Source organism: Lissotriton vulgaris, chromosome 1_2, assembly GCF_964263255.1.
Source record: "Lissotriton vulgaris chromosome 1_2, aLisVul1.2, whole genome shotgun sequence".
Lineage (NCBI taxonomy): Eukaryota > Metazoa > Chordata > Amphibia > Caudata > Salamandridae > Lissotriton > Lissotriton vulgaris.
Window position 1 is genome coordinate 282,337,293 of NC_141686.1, and position 16,035 is coordinate 282,353,327.

A 16,035-nucleotide genomic window follows, 5' to 3' on the forward strand; every position below is an offset into this window, starting at 1 on the left:
CGCTACTGATCGAACAGCCAGGTCTTGAGTATCCACCTGAAGGTCAGCAGGTCTTGGGTCTGTCGTAGGCTCAGTGGGAGGGTGTTCCATGTCTTTGCGACGAGGTGGGAGAAGGGTCTCCCACCGGTGGTTGTTCTTCGGATGTGCGGGACGGTGGCGAGTGAGAGGGCGGCGGAGCGTATATGGCGATTGGGGATGTAGAAGGAGAGCCGTCTGTTGAGACAGGCCGGGGACAGTCTTGTGGAGTGCCTTGTGTGCGTGGGTGAGGAGCTTGAAGGATATCCTCTTGTTGATGGAGAGCCAGTGCAGGTTTCTCAGGTGAGGGGTGACGTGGCCGTGGCGTGGTACGTCGAGGATCAGTCGGGCCGAGGCATTTTCGATGCGTTGTAGTTGTTTGATGTGCTTGGTTGGGGCTCCTGCATGGAGGGCGTTTCCGTAGTCGAGTCTGCTGCTGACGAGGGCCTGGGTGACTGTCTTTCTTGTATCTGTCAGGATCCATGTGTAGATCTTGCGGAGCATGTGGAGGGTGTTGAAGCAGGAGGAGGAGACTGCGTTGACTTACTTGTTCATTGAGAGCGTTGAGTCGAGGATGATTCCCAGGATGCGTTCGTGGTCGGTGGGTGTTGGGGCTGCCCCCAGTGCCAGCGGCCACTAGGAGTCGTCCCAGGCTGAAGGGTTGTAGCCAAGGATGAGGACCTCCGTCTTCTCCGAGTTCAGCTTCAGACGGCTGGTCTTCATCCAGTCGGCGACGGCCTTCATTCCTTCGTGGAGGTTGGCTTTGGCTGTGATGGGGTCCTTGGTGAGGTAGAGGATCAGCTGAGTGTCATCGGCGTAGGAGATTATGTTGAGGTTGTGCTGTCAAGCTACTTGTGCGAGAGGGCCATGTAAATGTTGAACAGCGTTGGGCTGAGGGAGGATCCCTGGGGTGCGCCGCAGATGATCTCAGAGGCTTTGGAATGGACTGGGGGAGGCAGACAGTCTGAGTTCTGCCGGAGAGGAAGGAGGTAGTCCAATCCAGAGCCTTGTCTCGGATCCCTGCTTCGTGGAGGCGTGTGCGTAGTGTGCGGTGGCAGGCTGTGTCGAAGGCGACAGAGAGGTCTAGGAGGATGAGTGCTGCGGTCTTGCCGCTGTCCAGCAGGGTCAAGATGTCATCGGTGGCGGCGATGAGGGCAGTCTCGTTGCTGCGGAACCCTGACTGGGAAGGGTCCAGGATTCTGTTTTCTTCAAGGTGGAGGGATGGTTATAAATAGAAAAAGTAAGACATTGATAGCCCTGTTATGGTGCTAGTTGTCCGGTTTTAATCAATCACTTGGTCCAATCCAGGTCCTTCTGTGCCAGGAGGAAACCATCCTGTATAACGAATAGTTTCTTACCTGTCGGTGTAGTTTTGCAACTTGAAGATCTTTCTGGATTCACTATGCTGTGCATTATTCCGCGATCTGGTGGTTGGGTCCGGATTCGTAGTCTTTTTTCTCTTTTTTTTTTGTAGCCCAGGTGGGCGTCGACGTCCCACCATTTGGTGCACCTTCGTGACGTCGGCACGCTTCCTGCGGAAGCTCCCACCCTTGGGCGCCATCTTCGGATTCTTTTTTCTTTTCTCCTTTGTGGTGAATCCATGGCTATGTGTATTAAACTTTCCTTCAACGTAAACTTCTTCACGTATATATGTCTTTGTTAAACGTTCCTATCTTGCTCCATGTCCTTCCACCTTCTCCAGCCTCATCTTTCTGGCGGAGGTGGGTGGGTTCGCTAGTGAATCCAGAAAGATCTTCAAGCTGCAAAACTACACCGACAGGTAAGAAACTATTCGTTTTGCAGCGTGAATCTTTCTGGATTCACTATGCTGTGCATAGATTTCGTAGCGGTTTTGTCACTCATGTGGCGGCTGGGTGGAAGATGAGCGTTGGTTGTTAAAGATATGTTGAAGCACTCTTTGGCCCACTTGTGCTTCCTTGTTCATCTGCACATCTACGCAATAGTGTTTAGTGAAAGTGTGCACTGAAGCCCATGTTGCCGCCAGGCATATGTCTTGGATGGGCGTGTTTGCCAGGAAGGCGATCGTAGCCCCTTTCTTTCTGGTTGAGTGGGCTCGTGGCCCCTCCGTGAGCTCTTCACCAGCTTGCATGTGGCAGAGCTGTATTGTTTTGGCAATCCATCTTGCTATGGTGTTCTTAGTCACTGGTCTACCCAGGAGACTCCTTGCAAAGGACACAAAGAATTGTTTTGTCTTCCTGTGTTCTTTCGTCCTTTCTATATAGTGCATTACTGCCCGCCTTGCATCCAGAGTGTGGAGCGCCCTCTCCGCGTTTGACATGGGCTTCTGGAAGAAGCTAGGAATCTGGATACTTTGGTCATGTGGAATTTAGATACTACCTTGGGCATGAAATGCGGGTCTGTCCTCATCACGACCCTGTCACTGTGTATTTGTATGTACGGTTCTTGCAGCGTCAAAGCTTGTAGCTCGCTCACTCTGCGTAGCGATGTTATTGCTACTAGAAAGGCTGTCTTCATTGTCAGCATTTGTAGTGACGCTTTATGGATGGGTTCGAACGGTGGCTTCATGAGTTCCGTCAGTACCACGTTCAAGTTCCATGCCGGCGGCGGCATCCTCTTGGGTGGCGCTATTCTCTTCGCTCCTTCCAAGAACCTTTTCACTACTCTGGAAGTGAAGAAACTTCTCCCTGTTTCGCCTCTTGTGTATGCCACAATCGCTGCCAGGTGAACCCTCAGCGAGGACGAGCTTAGTATGGCTTTGATCAGGTGCGTGAGGTATCTGAGTACTGTAGACTCTCTAGTCAGTTTTCTCTCCAGGTTTTTCCTATGGCACCACTGCGTGAACCTCTTCCATTTCTCCCCATAGCACTTCCGCGTGCTGGGTCTCCTTGCTTCTCTCAGCACCCGAAGTGTGCTCTCTGGTAGTTTTAGATGTGCGAACTCTAAGTCCTCAGGAGCCACGCTGACAGGCAGAGGCTTTCTGGTTCTGGGTGTAGAACTTGTCCCCCTTCCATGGAGAGAAGGCCTCTTCTTTTTGGGAACTTGTGTGCTCTGCCCTGCGACATCTCCATAATCTGAGAGTACCAAGTCTGCCTCGCCCATTGGGGAGCCACCAGGATGAGAGTCATGTTGCTCGACCTGCACTTGTTCAGGACTCTGGGGATCAGTGGCGTCGGTGGAAAAGCGTAGGCAAATTTCTTTGACCAGCTTATCCATAGGGGATTCCCATGGGACATTGGTTCCTGTTCCCTCGATGCAAAGTGTTGGCATTTTGCATTCTGGCGTGTTGCAAACAGGTCTATTGTTGGTGTGCCCCACCTCCTGAACAGGTTCTCTGTCTCTTGGTTGTTCAGTTCCCATTCGTGGGACACCGATGCTTGCCTGCTGAGCCAATCCGCTTCCACATTGTCCTTCCCTGGCAGGTGTATGGCAAGCAGGTCTATCCTGAGTGGGATCGCCCATCTCCATATTTCTTGAGCCAAGCTCGACAGAGGGAATGACTGTGTCCTCCCTTGCTTGTTGATGTAAAACATCGTTGTGGTGTTGTCTGTCTGTATCATCACCCTTTTGTTGTAAAGGTGCTTTTGGAAGGCCTTGAGGGCCAGCAACACTGTTTTCAGTTCATTGTAGTTGATGTGCTTGACCGCATCTCCTGGGTTCCACAGACCCCTCACTCTGAGCCTGTTCATATGTGCGCCCCATCCTTTCTGGGATGCGTCTGTGGTGATGGTCACAGTTGGGTCCGGTGGCGTTAGAGGCTTCCCCATCGTTGTATTCTCCTTCGTCCACCATTTCATCTCCTTCTGCACATTGTGCGTAACAACCACTAGATCTTCCCAACTTCCTTCTGCTTGTGACCATTGCTGTTGCAGCCACTCCTGTAGTGGTCTCATCTTTAGCCGAACATTGGGGACCAGGTGGATGCATGACGCCATCATCCCCAAGATCTTGCTCACCGTCCTCACTGTCAGAACTTGCCCCTTCTGGTAGTGACGTTTCTCCCTCAGCAGGCTGAGTGTTCTCTTCTCGCTGGGTGTCACTCTGCATTCGACCGTGTTGATCAGGGCTCCCAGGAAGATTTTCACTTGTTCTGGGTCCATGGAGCACTTCCTCCAGTGGATAGAGAAGCCCAGGTTCGTGAGCGTTCTTGTGACCTGTTCTGCGTGGGCTTTGCATCTCGTGTAAGAGCCTGCTTTCACGAGCCAGACGTCCAGGTAGGGGTACACGTGTATACCCTCCCTTCGTAGGTGTGCGGCCACCACCGCGAGGCATTTGGTAAAGACCCTTGGCGCTGACTTGAGCCCGAAAGCCAGGGTTGTGAACTGGTAGTGGTCTTTGTTCACCTTGAATCTTAACATGTGTTTGTGTTTCCTGTTCATGGGGATGTGCAGGTATGCGTCTTTTAGGTCTATCGTGGACAAGTAGTCCCCGGGCCTTATTTGTGGGATGACCTCTTGCAGGGAAGTCATCTTGAACTTTTGAGTTTTTACGTAGGTGTTCAGGAAGCGTAGGCCCAAGATGGGTCTTAGGCTTTCGTCCGCCTTTGGTACTAGGAAGTAGTTTGAGTACACCCCCTTGTTCCGTTCTGTGCGGGACTTGTTCTATGGCCTCTTTGAGGAGCAGTTCTTGAGCTTCCTCTTGGAGCAACTGCAGTTCTTTGCCCTTGTGACCCCTTCTCTTTGGCTTTCTGCTTGGTGGATATTTTTCCAACTCTATGCAGTATCCGTGCTGTATAATGTTTAGTATCCACTTGTCTGTGGTTATTTTTCTCCATTCGTGTAGAAAAAATCTCAACCTTCCCCCTACTGGTGTTGTGTGTTCTCTTGAGCCGTGTCCGTGTGAGCCTCCCCTTAGCTGTTGGTGGTCTCCCCCCTGAGGCTTTGGGTGGGTGAGCGCCTCCTTCTTCACGGAGTCACCTTTGGGGGGGTTGATCACCACCTCTCCGTCTCTGGCCCCGTCCGTTTCCTCTCCCTCGAAAGGACTGGCCCCTATTGTGGGAGTTCTAATTCTGCCTCTGTTGACCCTGGTGCCATTGGTTGTCACTCTGTTGACCATGGTGGTGCGACTGTTGCGAATGTGATTGCTGGTTTCCCCCTCTACCATTTGGTCTCCTTGTGGGGGTGCCTCTCCGCATCCCCCTGAATTGTAGGGCTCCCATCGATTTGGCTGTCTCATTGTCCTTCTTCAGCTGAGCCAGTTTGTCATCTACTGATGCCCCGAACAACGTCTCCCCGTTGAAGTGTTCAGGATGTTTTTTTGCACTTCTGCCTTGAAGCCTGATATTCTGAGCCAGGCTTGCCTTCTCTCAGTGATGCCTATGGCCATCAGCCTGCTAGATGTTTCTGCCCCATCTAGGGCTGTCTTCAGGCATGCGTTTGCTATGTCCTTTCCCCCCTCCACGAGGTGGGCTGCCCTCTGCCTGTACTCCTCAGGCATGTGTTTCAGCAATTGGCTCATCTCATCCCAGTGCTGATATTGGTGTCTATTCAGGAGTGCATAGGAGTTTGCCATCCTCCAATGCATAGCGGCATTTCTTTCAATTTTCCTTCCAGTGAGGTCCATCCTCCTGCTTTCCTTATCAGGTGGTGGCCCAGATGTGGTAGGCACGTTGGCCCTTCTTCTGGCCGTTGCCGCGATTATGGAGTCAGCTGCCACGGTGCCCTGGATATAAGGGGGGTCCTCGGAGGAGAACTTGTATTTATTCTCCGTCCTCGGGGTCACTGACCTGCATGTGGCCGGTTCCTTGAAGGCTTCAGTCCCTTGGGCCGTGACGCTCTTCAGCATGGGCAGGAAGCTGCTTTTCGTCTGTGAGGGGAGCAAAGTCTCTAGCAGGAAGTCAGCTTTTGTCTGTTCCTCCTCCAACTTCACATTGTAGACTGCTGCAGCCTTCTTAACGACCTCATAGTAAGCCCCGATGTCGTCTGGCGGCGAAGGCCTCGAAGGGTATGTCTCCACAGGTTCCTCGGGGTTATCGGCCTCGAGATCCTGCCATTCTTCCTCTAGCGACGCCGAGGATTCTGAGTAGTAGCTCTCGCGGAGGTAATCTCCTTCTGAGCGGTAGAAATCCTCCTCTTCTCCCTCATCTGCGGGGTTTGGAGTTTTCGGCGGCTCCTCGGCTTTGAAGTCCTCCTGCACCTCTACCTCTTCGGCGGTCGCAGCGGTCTTCGAGGGAGTCGAGTGGGTCTTCGAGGGAATCGTATAGTTCTTCATTGTTTCCTCGAAGGCTCTCTTCCTCTGGAGCATACTCTCCATTTCGGCCTCGAGCCTTCTTCTCTTTTTCTCCATCTCTGCCGCTTGCTCGGCGTCGAGCTTTTCGGCAGGTCTCTTCGACGGTACCTTCGACGTCGAGGCCGTTCTGAGCGTCTTCTCGCTCGAGGGTCCCTTCTCGAGGGCCTGCTTCGACGACCTTTGCTTTTCGCTGGTCTTTGCCATCTGGGAGTCCTTTTCGAAGGATCCGCTGGGCCTTTCGGAGGATGCGGCTTCGGACGTCGAAACTTTCGTCGCCGGCGCTCCTTTCGAGGACTTAGCCTCTGCTTTTCGGGGTTCTCCCTCAGGCTTTTTCGGCCCTGTCTGGGTTTTCGGGTCGTAGACTCTCCTACCTTTTTTGAAGGTCTCACATCGGTCTCTACGACCGTGAAGTCATCTGGTCCCTCGGCGATGTTCTCCTCTTCGTCGGTGGAGGCACCCAGCTGGTAGAGGCTCGGCGTGGTCCCTTTCCCTTGCATCGTGTGGTGGGCCACCCTCTGTCTCTCTCGAACTCTCAGAGTCTTCGGCGTGAAGACTGAACAGGCGTTGCAATCTTCGCTGGAGTGGTCGATCGGCAGGCAGAGGTTGCAGACCGGATGCTGGTCCTTCTGCGCGTACTTGTGGTGGCAATTACGGCAGAACTTGAATGGGGTGTTGTCCATGTGCTCGCTCAGGGGGCCCCCTGCGCGCGCTTTCTCCTTGGCCGTCGAGTACCACGAGGATTTTTCCTCTTCCTTCGTTCTGGCTCTAGGAGGTCTTCTTCTCCGACTTCCCTCGGTCCTTTTTCCTCAAAAACTTGGTGTATTTCCTTCTCTTCTCCTGAAACTTCTCCGGAGCTTCGTGCGACGATCCAGACCCAACGGTGGAAAAAAGAATCTGAAGATGGTGCCCAAGGGTGGGAGCTTCCGCAGGAAGCGTGCCGACGTCACGAAGGTGCACCAAATGGTGGGACGTCAACGCCCACCTGGGCTACAAAAAAACAAAACAAAAAAAAGAGAAAAAAGACTACGAATCCGGACCCAACCACCAGATCGCGGAATAATGCACAGCATAGTGAATCCAGAAAGATTCACGCTGCAAAACTAGATCATGTGCCTTATGGAGAGGTGGGGGAATGAGTCATGTAGTCACACGTTCATCGAGGATCAGTCAGGAGTTTTGCAACTCCTTAGCAGAATCCTTTCAGTACAAGGTAAAGTCTGTTTTTAACACTTTTGTGCTTCAGGGCAATTGCCTAGCTCAGGTCCCTGTCCAACTCAATAAGATACAAACCACAATTCATGACAAGATGCAAGGTTCACCAGAGTCAGCTACCCCAATCCTTTCTTCTTTCACTGCCCTGACTATTGAACAGACTTCTAAAATTATTGGTGCAATTAAATCAGGCTCTCCTTGCTATCCCTACCCGCAAAATGCTGTATTTCTCCAGAAATCATAGCTATTCCCCTCACGGTGATTTTTAATACCATGTTCACAACAGGGCGCTTTCCATGAAGGGGAAAAAAAGCCTCCGTACTTCTGTTATTGAAGAAATCGAATCTGGATGCAAAGGAGACTCAACTATAGACCAATATTGAGACTCCCTTTCCCTACAAAAGTGATCGAGAAAGCCATTTACATCCAACTGTCAATAATAATGCTATTCTGGATTGCTCCCAATTTGGATTTCATGCTCATCATAGCACAGAGCTACTGAGGAGCTCAGGCAGACCTTAGACGGTGGTGGGAACGCTGCCTTGATCCTTTTAGACTTATCAGCAGCTTTTGATAGGTCAATCATGAGCTGCTGTGGGTCCGTCTAGCTTCCATAGGGATCAGAGATAAGGCGCTCTCCCCGTTAGGCTCTCCTGTCTGAATGGTCTCAAGAAGTTGCATTAGGGAACTATGTTTCACCTTCCTTTTCGCTGCCGTGTGGAGTTCCTCGGGGCTCTTCCCTGAGCCCAACGCTTTTTGAACTTTATGTTACACCCCTTGCCAGACTAGCAAAAAGTCATGGTTTTGCTCTTGTATCTTATGCAGACGATCCACAGAATATTGTATCTGTGAGCAGTCCATCCAGCCTTACAGCCATTAGTTTTCATGACTGTATGAGCCATATAGCCAATTGGATGGCAGATGATTGTCTGAAGTTAAATTCATCCCAGAGTGAGGTGCTGATGTTGGGGAATAATCACTCATACTGGACAGACAGCTGGTGGCCGTTTCAACTTGGTCCTTTACATAAAAACTTAGGAGTCCAGTCAGTCAAAAATTCTTTATTCGAAGAAATTAATATCATGAAAGACATGGTACAATCATTTTAAATAGCAAACAAAAAACATTTACAGAAATAACCAGTAAAGGTAAAACAATTCATTGTCATTATTAAAAATATAGTACTTTAAAAAAATTTTATATCACCATAAAATTGGTACCTTTAAAATCCTTTAAAACTACAAACCTTAGTACAGAAGTATATTACATAATTTTACAAAGTACATTACTCAAAGCAACTTTGAATCTGCGGTAAGCTAGTATTGTTTTTCCTTACACGAATGGCTGCCGTCAAAAAACTAGCTACAGAAAACCTAATGTAAGGGCTACCCAGTTGCATTAAGTATACTAAAGCTGGTCTAACCTGAACAAAGCCCGCCTTCTTCAAGACTGGTAACAAATATTTCCTTCTGCACTGTTCATAATATGTACAGAACATTACAAAATGTAGTGTGTTTTGTGATGAAAAATAATCACAAGAACAAGGGTCTGCTTTATCCGGAGTACACCAAGTACAGAAAGAGCCCAGGGTGTAATGAATCAAATTTAGGCGAAATCTTGTCAGGAGGTATCGTGGTACCGGTTATTTACCACAGATAAGTATGGTTCAGGGCCTGAGCAGCTAACCAGCCCATAATTAGCTCTTACAAGAGGTTTTCTCAGCTCGATCTCCTCCCGTTCTAGTGTTAAGAGATCCATTAGAGCGTTTTTTGTTAGGGCGATATCTTTTTTGGTTATTGTGTCGGGGAGTAAAACAGGGCTGGACGGCCTATCTTCTGGAAACCTTTTTTGATATAGGTCAACCAGGCAATATTAGCAACCATCTCCAGATGTAAACAATCTTTGATAATAGTGTGGTAATTTCCTCGTTAAGCCAGATTTTTAACCAATATAATAGGGGTGCTATTTTAATTTGGTCTGAGACGTATCCGATCCCCACTTCAGTGTGTGTGGTAAAAGTGGGGGTTGACTGGGGGACTGAGAGGAGCCCTCTTAAGAATTTATTTTCCACCAGTTGGATTTTATTAGTCGGGGTATGGCCCCATATTTGGCATCCATATGAGCCTACGGCCAAACACTTTGCTTTATAAACCTTAATAATGGCTTCAACTGGTCTACCTCCCAGTTTTTTGGCAAACCCCATGAGGCCCGAAACACTCCTACTAAAAGCCACACTACGGCTTGTGTTTTGAGGGCGCCATGTGCCCTTTTCGTCGAATACTACCCCAAGATAAGGAAACGAGGAGACCCTACATACTACTTCATTATTACAATAAAAGCTTTTTGATTTCCCCTTATTTTTACCCCTCCCTGCAATTAAGACCTGGGACTTTTTTGCGTTTACCTTGAGGTCAAGGTTGCCCATGAAGGTACCAAAGGCATTCAACAGTTTTTGGAGGCCCACCCTGGTACGAGCCATGAGTACAGCGTCATCCGCGTATAGGAGAACTGGTATAACCTGTTCCCCTATACGCGGAATGTCCAGGGAAACCTCCCCCAGCTCTGTCTCAAGGGCGTTTATGTAGAGGGTAAACAACAGGGGTGCCAAAATGCACCCCTGTCTTAACCCTCTTTCAGATCTAAATGGCCTAGTGCATCGCCCCTCAGTATTCACTCTAATTTTTGCGGAGAGATTCGTGTGTAGGTTTGCCAAGAAATGTACTAAGGGAGGATCAAGACCTGACTCAAGGAGCCTTATCCAAAGCTTTGACCTATTAACTAGGTCAAACGCCGAGGATAAGTCCATGAAACCCATATATAGGTTACCCTCCTTGGCCACCGTATACTTACTAACCAAAAGATGCAGGTTTAAACATTGGTCAATGGTACCTCTATTTGGCCTAAAACCATATTGCACATTAGACAGGACCCCTTTCTCCCTCAACCATTCACTCAGTCTATGCAGGACCACCCGACCTAAGACCTTTACAGAAGAGTCAATCAAGGAGACTGGTCTATAGCAGGAGGGATCCTGCCTAGAACCTTTTTTATAGACCGGGATGATAGTTGAGGTTAACCATGATGAAGGAATACTGTCTTGGCTAATGGAGTTAAAAAGGTTTGCTAAAATCTTTGGCCACATACCAGGGGCACCTTTAAACAAATCGGCGGGGACCCCGTCCGGTCCTGGCGCCTTGTTTTTGGACATTTCCTCAATGGCTTTTGCAACCTCTGAGGTTTCAAATTTCAATAGTGGCAAGGTGTTATTGGGTAAATGGGCATCAGCGTTTGGGCATTTGGAAGGCAGGCTATAGATCTCTTCAAAATGTGCAATCCAGACCTCATCTGTAATATTGCAATCCAGGGACGCATTGTCTGTATTTGCAAGGAGAGGTTGATTTACTGTAGCCCAGAATTTGCAGCTGTCTCTCAAAACTTCGGGTGAAAATTTGTGCCAAGCTTCGTCCCTTAATTCTCGCTTCCTATCAGTTATCGCTAGCTTGTATGACAATCTATGCTTGGTTACTAATCCCTTGTCCCTGGGGGTAACTTTAAGGGCTTTGAGAAGTGCAGCGTGCGCGTTTGAGCATCTTTTGTCAAACCACCTCTCTCCATACCCAGTTTTTGGCTTTCCTTTGATGGTTAGATTATCATTTACATATGAGCAGATAACATTATAAGCATTTACAATGTCGGAACCAATTGCCTCATTATCTAAACATATAGTTATTTCTGCCCTTGTCGATGCCAACAAGTCCGCCATGAAAGTGTCAGGTACCACTTTCGCCCACTTCAATCTTCTGCCTTGATCTTTTAAGGCAATATCACTTTGTACTCTAAGTTGTGAATTTCTAAAAGACAAAGATCCCCCCGTTACCAAATCCATTAACACAGGGTTGTGGTCACTAAAGGTCGAGACCTCCACACAATATTTTAAGACAGAACATAACAAATAAGATGTAACAAAAACATAATCAATGATTGTACCCCTGTCCTTTCCCTTAAACGTGGGGTTCCTGAGTTCCCCCATCCCACAACATGATTCATAGAGGTTCCAGTTAGCTAGGAATAATTCCAGGTTCTCCCCCTCTTTTGTGTGTTCAAAGTGGGATGGCGCAGTGAACTGTGGCCCCTCGTAATCCTTGCTCCCACATTGGTTCACACAAGGGTGGATATTTAGGTACCCCATAAACAAAATCTCAAAAGAATATGACTTCCTGCTATAGCTATAGACAAATTGGTCTAATAGATCAAGGTTGTTTTCTGTTTCCACAGCATTATAAAAGTTTAAAAATAGTAACTTGTTTGTGTCAGACACAGAGAGTTCTACCGAGTTCTGACTACCTGTGTCTAGCTGCTTAAGAGAGCCTTTGAGCTCCAGAGAGAACAATGACAATAGTCCACCCTTCGCTCTACCTGCAATACTTTGCCTAGTGGGAGTGTAAAAATGACAGAAACCATCCAATAGGAAGGAATTGTGGAGGTCCCAGGTTTCTTGTAGGAATATGATGTCAAATTCAGAGATATATTCCCTCCATATCTGATCCCCCATTTTGGCCCTTAAACCAGCTATATTCCAGCTTATCATTTTGCATACGGGATGCAGTGTCACGGGATCAGTTATCGGTGGGCACTGCTTGTTTAGTCAGTCGTTCTCAGAGAGGTTCGAAAGTGGTGTAAAACGATTGGTCAGGGTGCAACCCAGGGGGTTAAATGTCTAGATACTGGAGGTGCCCTCCCCCAGCAGTGTCCTCTCTCTTGGATCAGGCTGAGTATCCATTGGGGTGTGTGTTTTAAGGTGCTTTTACCCCACTCACAGGGCGGGCCACAAGTAGTTGGGGCCTCCTTAATCTGTGGCGAGGGGGTGGGTAGAAATAGCCAAGGGGGAGAGGTCTGATGCCCGGGTGTAATAAGTCAGACCCATCCCAAAAAAGTCGATCCACCACAAAACGTGTTTTGAAATTAATCACTAAACAATCCCCTTTTGAGGTTTTCTCCCTAGGTCCAACCCAGCCCACTCTTCTCGCAGTGATTATGTCTAGTGCGATGTCCTCATCCCCGCTGCAATACTGTTGGCACCATTTTTTAGTTCTTTCTAAGAGATCCCTTGGGCTCTCACTCACGTTAGTTTGCAAAGGCGGGACACCCACTAACATAGCTACCAGGGGAATGGCTTGGGGCGGGAGGTGTAACTTGATACTACACGGTGTTGTCCCTATAGCTGTATTGGGTGCTAAAGCATCTATCTTACTAGCTACGCTGGGTATAGATCAGTCTTTAATGGCATTTTTATCTGATGGGCGTACCCTTGTAGACTTATAACGTGCTGCCCCTTTTTCCTCCCTTGTACCTGATGATAAACAGCGATTTTCCCTTGGAGCATCACTGGCGATGGCTACAGTAGAACCCCCCTCGGGCTGAAGTGTCACTGCTAGTTTACTTTTTAGAAGGTCCCGCTGCTCCTGCATAAAAGATTCGATATGGTTACATTTCTTTAACAGCCCTGACACACATGTATTAAGGACATCAACAATATCCTGGCTATATTAGTGAGTATTGGTTCCAGGTGAAGATTTATAAGCCCTTCAATTCTATTGCTGAGTCTGGCTACCAAGTCCTCTTCCATCGACTCAGCTATATTGGCTAAGTGTTTAGTCTTTTTGGTACACTTTTTTGGTTGTTTGGCCCCATTAGCCTGTTTGGTAGGTGGAGCGTGTGTTGCTACCTGTACCGATGGAATACCCAGCCCACTTCCAGTCACCCCTGTATTAAAAGTTTCTCCTGGGTCTCCTTCAGGCAAAGTTACAGGGCGATTGTCATGCTGTATATCAGGTGGTGTTAAAACATTGTCTTGTGTATCCTCTATTAGTACAGGGTCAGACAGCTGTGGAGCAGTGATTGTAATTCCCAGTTCTTTTTCCGCATGGGCAATCTCTTTAGTGATGACCCCTACGGCTGATGTCAGATATGAAATGATTGTGTCAGCCTTACGTGGGATCTTTGCCTTCAGAGAGTGCAGGGACCCATTACACAAGTTCTTGCGCTTACCCATATCGACGTCTTAGGGGGGGATGCCAGTCCCGTCCCTTGTCGTCCCTTGTCGTCCCAGGACGGCCACAGACGGCCCGCCCTCTGCCCGGGCTCCGCCCGGCGACACCCGCGCGCGTCCCGCGACGCGGGAGGAAGTACTCAGCTTTTAGCCCCTTGGGGCAGGAAGTGGGTCCTGGCCGGCGGCGCCCCTGGCGCTCAGGGTGCTGGGAGATGTAGTCCCAACAGCACCTAACCCCATACAGCGGCCGCAATGGAGTTGCGGCGGCGGGGGTTAGCAGCGCTCAGAGGTTGCAGGCAGCAGTCAGCAGGTCAGTGGTGGCGAAAAGGCCCACGCCGTGGATTCCTCCCCCGCTCCACCGGATGAAGTACTCAGCTTTTAGCCCCGTGAGGCAGGAAGTGGGTCCTGGCCGGCGGCGCCCCTGGCGCTCGGGGTGCTGGGAGATGTAGTCCCAACAGCACCTAACCCCACACAGCGGCCGCGATGGAGTTGCGGCGGCGGGGATTAGCAGCGCTCAGAGGTTGCAGGCAGCAGTCAGCAGGTCAGTGGTGGCGAAAAGGCCCACGCCGTGGATTCCTTAGGAGTCATCTTTGATACTAAACTGTCTTTTGAAGCGCAAACCAATCAGGTCACCTCAGCTTGCTTTTTTATCCTAAACATTTTTAGGAAGATTCTTCCCGCAACACCTATATATTTAAGGAAAACTGTGGTATCAGTGCTGATATCTTCAAGCTTGGACTATTGCAATGCCTTTTTTACCAGTATCCCCAAGCGCAGCATTCAAACGCTACAAACTGCTCAGAATGCAGCAGCAAGATTACTCCTAGGTATCTCTACATTCGACTCTGTCTCCACAGCTTTACTCTGTTTACAATGGTTGCCGGTCGCCAAGGGGTTCCAGTTTAAATCACTCTGCATTGCCTTTAAATCGCTTAACAACTTAGGGCCATCACAGCTGGCAATTTTTTTAAGCCATATATTCCAGCAAGATCGGTTGAACTTGGAAACCTAATTGTTCCTAGAGTTAGTAGGGCTAGGTGGGATGGAAGAGCTGCACTGCTACAACAACTAAACTGTAGAACTCTTTGCCAATCTTGCTTAAAAAAGAAACTAGCCTGTTAAAATTTAGAAAGGGATTAAAAACTTTGTTTTTTAAGGCATAATTCTCATGCTTAGTGCGGTCTGATCCGTATGTGTTAAGGGCAGCGCCTAGACACCCCAGAGTATTTGTCGCACTTTATAAATTATTATCATCTCCCTTGCCGGATCACCTGCTGTGTAACCCTATCCTCCTCCGAGGCACATGGCTTCTTTCTCGCAGCATTACTGACACATCAAAGAGGGTTGGGGGGAGTTCAGTTATTCATGGCATATACATTTTTAGCAGTGGATGCAAATGGATCCTGATCTGCCAAACACAACATATTTGAACATGACATACTGAGGATTCACAAAATAACCAATAAATATAGGTTTTAAGATGGGATATATTGCCCCCCCCTAAATCACACCTCCTTACAGGTTAAAGGACAAGATATGTTGAAACGCCCAACCCTATCCCTCTCAGTATCACGTGAGAATAGGGAGGAATGCACACCTACCTCCTCAGTAAAGAATTGAACAGTCATTTGCAAAACCCCATCTGAACCCTATTTCCAAAGAAAAGATTTAAGTAGGGAATATGGAGAAATCCTGGCCTAGAACTTCAGAACATAGTCAAAGATCAAACATAGGGGGATCCCCACAGCCATTAAAGTGATGTAACTCTTCTCCAGTACAGATTTAAGGAGATGAAAGAGCGGGATCCCCATTTAACCCCTTTGTGAAGTTGTTAAGGAGGATTCGAAGGAATAGCATCTTATTCACAATTTACATCTCACTTTGCAATATGAGCGTCACCTCTGAATACTACAAGTAAGCTCAAGTAGCAGGTTCCTCGCCTCCTTTCACACCTCAGAGGCTGATCAAGTAAGTACCAATGATGTGGTTAACAAAAGCACAATATTTAATTACCTAAAGTCAATTCAATTTGTGTTGAGTACTACTCGTAATAATATTGTTACATGGATATCAGGGATTTAATAAGGTAATATTGGGCATTCTATTTGTCAAAGAACCCACGCATATAAGTGAGGTACTGAAAAGTAAAGGTTGTCTGAAGTGCTTTAAAAATGATCAAGAAAATAGACAGTGTCTCTCATCTTGCCTTATATGTCAACGTTTGCTATCAATGACTTCAAAAGAGAAGTGGGGTAGAATCTGAAACCCTCAAGTGACCTGATTACAAGGTGCACGGTACTCGGTTAACAGTAACATCACATGTCATTTAACCATTATTGTGAGGTAAATCTGCAACAATATCATGCAATTAAGATTAAATCCCCATCGAATGGGGAATTACCGCCTTGGAGCCATTTTCTGGACATAAAACTACACAGTTTCCAATTCCATGGGGTTTTTAACGCATACATTTGCCAACTTCAGTGAGTCTGAGGACCTATGGGTGGGGTGGAGAGTGAAGGTGTGGAGTGCAGAGAGTAGGGAAATAAGGG

At 48.3% G+C, this 16,035-nt stretch overlaps 1 protein-coding gene across 7 annotated transcripts in view; it reads right to left on the reverse strand.

Moving 5' to 3' along the window:
• SZT2 (SZT2 subunit of KICSTOR complex) overlaps positions 1–16,035 on the reverse strand; it is a 1,033,029-nt gene that overhangs the window by 785,868 nt on the left and 231,126 nt on the right. The gene's annotated exons all lie outside the window — the stretch shown is intronic.